This window comes from Eurytemora carolleeae, unplaced genomic scaffold (assembly GCF_000591075.1).
Source record: "Eurytemora carolleeae unplaced genomic scaffold, Eaff_2.0 scaffold839, whole genome shotgun sequence".
Classification (NCBI taxonomy): Eukaryota; Metazoa; Arthropoda; class Copepoda; order Calanoida; family Temoridae; genus Eurytemora; species Eurytemora carolleeae.
This window is the reverse complement of record NW_019396749.1, coordinates 216,499-223,398: the sequence shown is the minus strand read 5'-3', so window position 1 is coordinate 223,398 and position 6,900 is coordinate 216,499.

Here is a 6,900-nt window from a genome sequence, read left to right as displayed (position 1 = left end):
TTGAACTTAAACTCAAAAATATGTTGATCGATGAACTTCTATTGAACTTAAACTCAAAAATATGTTGCTCGATGAACTTCTTTTGAACTTAAACTCAAAAATATGTTGATCGTTGAACTTCTATTGAACTTAAACTCAAAAATATGTTGATCGATGAACTTCTATTGAACTTAAAGTCAAAAAGTGTTGAACATTGTTTCTCTTCACCAATCTTAATTAGTTTACTGTAGAATTTTTTTTTAACATTTTATGTCATCGTTATTTAATAATTTAAAAAAACTAATTCTAAAAACGTATCCATCCACAAAGTAGGAGTTTTGAACGTCGACTTTGCGCTTAAACTCAGGATTTCAGATCTTTAAAAAGTTCAATATGTCTCAAATGAATCCGAAAGAAGTTTTCCTCACCACTGCACTGCATACTCAGTTCTACTACATTACATAGCCGGTCTGTCCCTTTAAACTCAAAAAGTGTTGTTTCTTTTCACCAGTCTTAAAGTGGCTTGTATTTTTAATGGATCCTTCATTTATCGTGTGGCATGTCTGATTCACAACTCATATCTTAAATAGTTTCGAATTTTAGTATAATCTTTAAGCAAGACAAATCAGGATAGCTTGATCATCCTGGATAGTAGACACACGTTTTAAAGGTTACCATTGAGCATCGGACATACAACTCAATAAAGTAGGGGTCACTTGAAAATAGACAGACAATACAGCCTCTTTAAATGTATTTTTTTTATAATTTTTGTTGGATCATCAAAATTACGTAGTATGTACTTAATAAAAATTGGGATTGTATGATGGGAGAAAGTGACTCCATAAGAGATTTGGATTCATTACTCAGTGGAAGAGGATTAATTTATAAGACAGAGATTACAGGATCAGCGTATATTCAATACTATAGATGAGAAAAAAATATTAAATATAAAAATGTGAAGATATAGACGGGAGGGGAAAATAAGGAGAGGAGGGGGAAAATAAGGATGGGAGGGGAAAATAAGGAGGGGAAGGGAAAATAAGTACGAGTGGGGGAAACAAGGATGGTAAGGGAAAATAAGGAGGGGAGGGGAAAGAAAAAATTTCTGGAAGGATGATTTTGTGAGATTTATATATGCATGAAAGAAGTGAAGGTGGGGATGTGATGTATTAAGGTTCAGAAGGGAAGGTAGGGATGTATTAAGGTTCAGAAGGGAAGGTAGGGAGGTACCAAGGTTCGAAAGGGAAGGTAGGGATGTATTAAGGTTCAGAAGGGAAGGAAGTGAGGTATCAAGGTTATAAAGGGAAGCTAAGAATGTATTAAGGTTCAGAAGGAAAGGAAGAGAGGTATCAAGGTTATAAATGGAAGGTAGGAATGGTTCAAAAGGAAAGGTGGGGAGGTATCAAGGTTAAGAAGGGATGGTGGGAGGTATCAAGGTTTAGAAGGGATGGTGGGAGGTATCAAGGTTTAGAAGGGGAGGTAAGAAGGTCTTAAGGTTCAGAAGGGAAGGTAGGGATGTATTAAGGTTCAATAGGGAAGGAAGGGAGGAATCAAGGTTCGAAAGGGAAGGTAGGAATGTATTAAGGTTCAGAAGGGAAGGTCGGGAGGTATCAAGGTTCGAAAGGGAAGGTAGGAATGTATCAAGGTTAAGAAAGTAAGGTCGGAGGAATCAAGGTTTGGAAGGGAAGGTGGGGAGGTTTCAGGGTATAGAAGGAAAGGTGCGGAGAGAGGTAGCAAGGTTCAGAAGAGAAGGTGGGGAGGTATCACGTTTCAGAAGAAAAGGTAGGGAGGAATCAAGGTTTGGAAGGGAAGGTAAGGAGGTATTAAGGTTCAGAAAGTACGGTCGGGGGGAATCAAGGTTTGGAAGGGAAGGTGGGGAGGTATCAAGATTCAGAAGGGAAGGTAGGGAGGTATTAAGGTTCAGAAAGAAAGGTCGGGAGGAATCAAGGTTTGGAAGGGACGGTGGGATCAAGGTTTCAAGGTATAGAAGGGAAGGTGCGGAGAGAGGTATCAAGGTTTATAAGAGAAGGTGGGGATGTATCAAGTTCCAGAGGGAAAGGTGAAGGGAGGAATCAAGGTTCGAAAGGGAAGGTAGGAATGTATTAAGGTTCAGAAGGGAAGGTCGGGAGGTATCAAGGTTCGAAAGGGAAGGTAGGAATGTATCAAGGTTAAGAAAGTAAGGTCGGAGGAATCAAGGTTTGGAAGGGAAGGTGGGGAGGTTTCAGGGTATAGAAGGAAAGGTGCGGAGAGAGGTAGCAAGGTTCAGAAGAGAAGGTGGGGAGGTATCACGTTTCAGAAGAAAAGGTAGGGAGGAATCAAGGTTTGGAAGGGAAGGTAAGGAGGTATTAAGGTTCAGAAAGTACGGTCGGGGGGAATCAAGGTTTGGAAGGGAAGGTGGGGAGGTATCAAGATTCAGAAGGGAAGGTAGGGAGGTATTAAGGTTCAGAAAGAAAGGTCGGGAGGAATCAAGGTTTGGAAGGGACGGTGGGATCAAGGTTTCAAGGTATAGAAGGGAAGGTGCGGAGAGAGGTATCAAGGTTTATAAGAGAAGGTGGGGATGTATCAAGTTCCAGAGGGAAAGGTAGGGAGGTATTAAGGTTCAGAAGGGAATGTTGTGAGGTATCAAGGTTTATACGGAAAGGTGGAATCAAGGTATCAATGTATATAAGGGAAAGTGAGGAGATATCAAGGTTCAGAAGGGAAGGTGGAATGTTTTAATGTTAAGAAGGGTAAGGGGGGGGGTCCATGAAAAAATAAAAAAAATAAGGAAAGAAAGGAAGAAAAAAGAGTGAGAAAAGTGTATGGTAAGAAGGGGANTCCCGACCATCTAAAGTTCAATCGGGATTAAAGTAAATAAATACTATCACTTTGAATCGGGATAGAGTTAATCTACAATTTTAGCTTTTTCTTGTTTTTCCTTTTTCTGTCAGCAGATACGTTTTAAATCAAAAAAATAATAAATTTTAGGGCATTTAATATAATTAAGATGGTCAAAAATAAACATAGGATGTGTTATAACTACCGCTGAAAAAAATTGTATCAATCCAATTTATACATAAGCCAAGAATATTTATAACATTTAGAAATCAAATTATGACAAAAAAATTTTTTTTGTATTTCATGCAACATTTTTGTAACATTTACTTTAACCTTTAAAATACGATTTTATGTCATTGGAAACTATTTTTTGGTTAACGTTTGAACTTATTCTTTATGCATATTCATCATAAAGACATTGGCATACGGATTTTTTTTTATATCCAAACGTTCATTAAATAGCCATCACAATTTTTAATATAAGCCAAAACTGCAAAATTAATGTGAATCAATGTAAGGAGAGAGTAAAGGATGAAATAAAATATAAATGAATAAAGTGAAGTTGAATGATTTTTGATAAAACTTTAAAATTTAAACTTTCTATCCTGGTATTTCATGCAACTATTTTATAACCTTAACTTCGGTTAACATTTAAAATATTGCTTTGGAAAATATTCCCCCTTTTCATCTTTAGTTTTAAAAATATCCCCCCCCCCCTTCAGTTCCCATTTTTACTTTTTATTTCAGTTTTTAAACATATTAAAAATGAGACTAAACTAAGGTTTCCAATCGGTTTTCCGTTGCGCGTAATTATCCAAAATTGCGCGGTTATGTGTAGAATTGCGCAGAATTGTGCAAAATTGCGCTGAATTGTGTAGAATTGTGCGTTATTGCGTAAAATTGTGTTTAATTGCGAAGTATTGCGCGGAATTGTTCAGAATTGCGCGTTATTGTGTGGTATTGCGCGGAATTGTGCATAATGTGCGGAATTGTGCAGAATCAAAGGGCTCGCAATGCGTAAATTCCACTTGCGTTGACAACCCTAAAATAAAATGTCAATGTATAAAAAAAATAATATTAAATTAGAAATCCTAGGGTGCAAAGAGGTTTAAAACATTTTGAAAACTTTTGCATTTATCTAAGTCTAAATTTTAGTTAGATTGCAATGATTTTTTGTATAATATATATATGAATATGCATATTATAATCAATGACGTTGGTCTTTTTTGTTACGCTTTTGGTAATAGAGAATCCTGAATGCAAATCAGCTCAACCCCCTGATTATCTAAATCTAATTATTTAATCCAAATAAATATAAATCATATTTTTAATATCCCTCCTACAAAAACTTATTAATATTAAGCATATTAGTAACAAGAAATATTATAATATTTCTTGTTACTAATATGCTTAATATTTTTTGTTCCTAATATACTAGAACTGGCCCAAAATGCAACTTTGTTATATAGGACACAAAAATAAACGTTTCAGAAAAATAAAAATCAAATTAAAATTTGTCTTAATTCTATTTTATACAGGACTACCCACGAAGAATTGTAAAGACGACCCCTAACTCTTTATTTTTGGATTTTGCCTTTAATTTAGTATTTTATTGCTTTACTAAATGATTCAGCACAGAAATAAGCCAGTTTTAGCATGTATTAGGAACCCTGACTGTAAGAAAAAAATTCCGTGCAGTCGTCTTTCAAAGTCTCATTCTGTGTGGGTCCCCCTGTAAATCAGGAAATATATTGAAATAGTATAATTAAAGTTTTAATTAAAGACTTTAATCGATATATCTGTAAATGAAACTTTTGAATCAGGTTTTAGAAATATTGAGGTTGGCAAAAAATTCTTTTTTTCAGGGGGAAAAATTTTTTTAACTGTTTTTTCCCTATGATTACAGTTAAACCGATATTGGTAGAAAACAAACAAATATTTTTTTTAAGTAAAATGTTTAAAAATTAAAAAAAAATATTTGCCCAGTTCTATGTGTCCAAGCCTCTAATTAGTCTATCGGTTTTTACCCAGAGCTGTAAACGATAGTATGAAAAACTAGGATAAAAACAGGGGTAAAATAACGATTAATAACTTTCTGCTGGTACTTTATCAAACTTATTTACAACACACATTTAATTACAGGGGTAAATTGATTTAAGTTTTTAAATCATGAAAAATTTATTTTTTACGTTTCTTTTGAGTTCAAATTTAGTTTTTCCTTCGACATAAGTTTTGTCAAACCGCTTAATTCTAGGCTAGCACAGAACTGTACAGAAAAAACCAGATCAGTACAAAAAAACTGTAGCAGCCATTTATGCAGTACGTACACGTACAATTTAGAACCGTACAGTCCAATTCAGTTCAGCATTGTAAAATTCAGTACATTCATACAGTACAATTCAGTACATTCATATGTTACAATTCAGTACATTCACATATTATAATTCAGAGTCCGAAATTTTTAAAGAGTATCGTTGAACTAAACTCCCGAGTTTCCTGTTTGGGGTCCTATCATTTGTGTAGATTTTGATTTAAGAGATTCGAAAAAAATTGTGAATGTAAACAAACTGAATAAAATAATATTTTATAGTAAAAATATTGATATTCACAAATCTGCCTAACCCCATTCGTGAAACCCGGGTTTTAAAACTGGTTTTCAGAACGATACCCTGTCTTAAGTTTTGGGCTCAGTACATTTTTACAGTACAATTCAGTAGAGTATGTTCTACATTTTACTGCTTGGAGAATACACACAAGGGACAATCGCAGGGGCGTACGCGTGCCCCCCCCCCTCCCCCGAGGGGTGGCACCCATATAAAAAATACTCTCACTTTTGCCCTTAAGTAACAAAGTTTCATTAAAAAGCTTTAATCAGTACTGCCTTCAGTGTAAATATCTTTGATATTACTATTTATAATTATACAATATGTATCGTTTCTATGAAAATATAGATATTTTTATGAAACGTTTCCAACTCTATTTTTAACCCATTGACGCTTACACCACAGTATTAACCCTATTCCCGCTGGGGGGGGGGGGGGGGATTTTCCCCGGAGAAATATGATTTTCAGAAAATATATATTTTTAAAATATCATTTATTTTAATTTACGTCATAAAAATTAAATTCAGGGAGTCATCTTTGATAATATTTTGTGATGTTTACTAGCTTATAAACCTATAATCATATACAGGGTTATCCACACAGGATGAGACTGGAAACACGACTCAAAACTCAAAGATATGACGATCCCGAGGTTACATCAAGGTCTTCTGCATCAAATAAAGTCTTGAAATGGTTGAAAAAAAATATTTGGCAAAGAAAGACGCAATTTGACTGTTGCGGGGAATCATGAATAGGAGGAAACAGACAGTATAAATTTCGTACAGTCGTCTCTGAAGCTTCATCCCTGGTGGGTAACCCTGTCATAGTATGCACTGAGCTTGGATATATTGAATGGTTGGAATGGGACTTACTCTTCTCAGAGCGAGATTTCTTATCATATCCGAGATTATAAATAATGAAAGATCTGTGTCCGAATTTAATGAATTTGAGCCGCGTCTAAAATCCGCCAAAAACCGGTTTACATTGAGCGCCGGCCTAAATCTTGAAACATTGAATACAATTTTAAGCGAAACCAACCATATTTGAGCGGCGGCTTAAATTTAAGCCGCCGCTCAAATTCTTTAAATTCGGTCTCAGGTTATCCTTCCGATTCATATGTTTCCACATTGGTCTCATCAACCAAATAAAATTCAAGTACCCCAGCGGGGATAGGGTTAAGAGGAAGTGTCTAATGAGTCCACTTAAGAAAATTACATAAATAATTTATTAATACTTGTTATATGGAAGTGTTTAAATGATTGAATAGTTTACATAGTTAAAAAAGGTATCAATATTTTTTTAAAGAAGAGGTTTTAAGTGGAGGGGGGGGGGCACACAAGATTTTTTTTGCGCCCCCCCTCTACACAAATGCTCTCGTACGTCGATTCAAACGAGCTTCTTTTTACTGCTTTGAGCATCATTTATTAGAAAAAGTGCTACTTTTTACTGCTTGGATCATCTTTCTTTGGATCAATTGTTTCTTTTTTACTGCTTTAAGCAT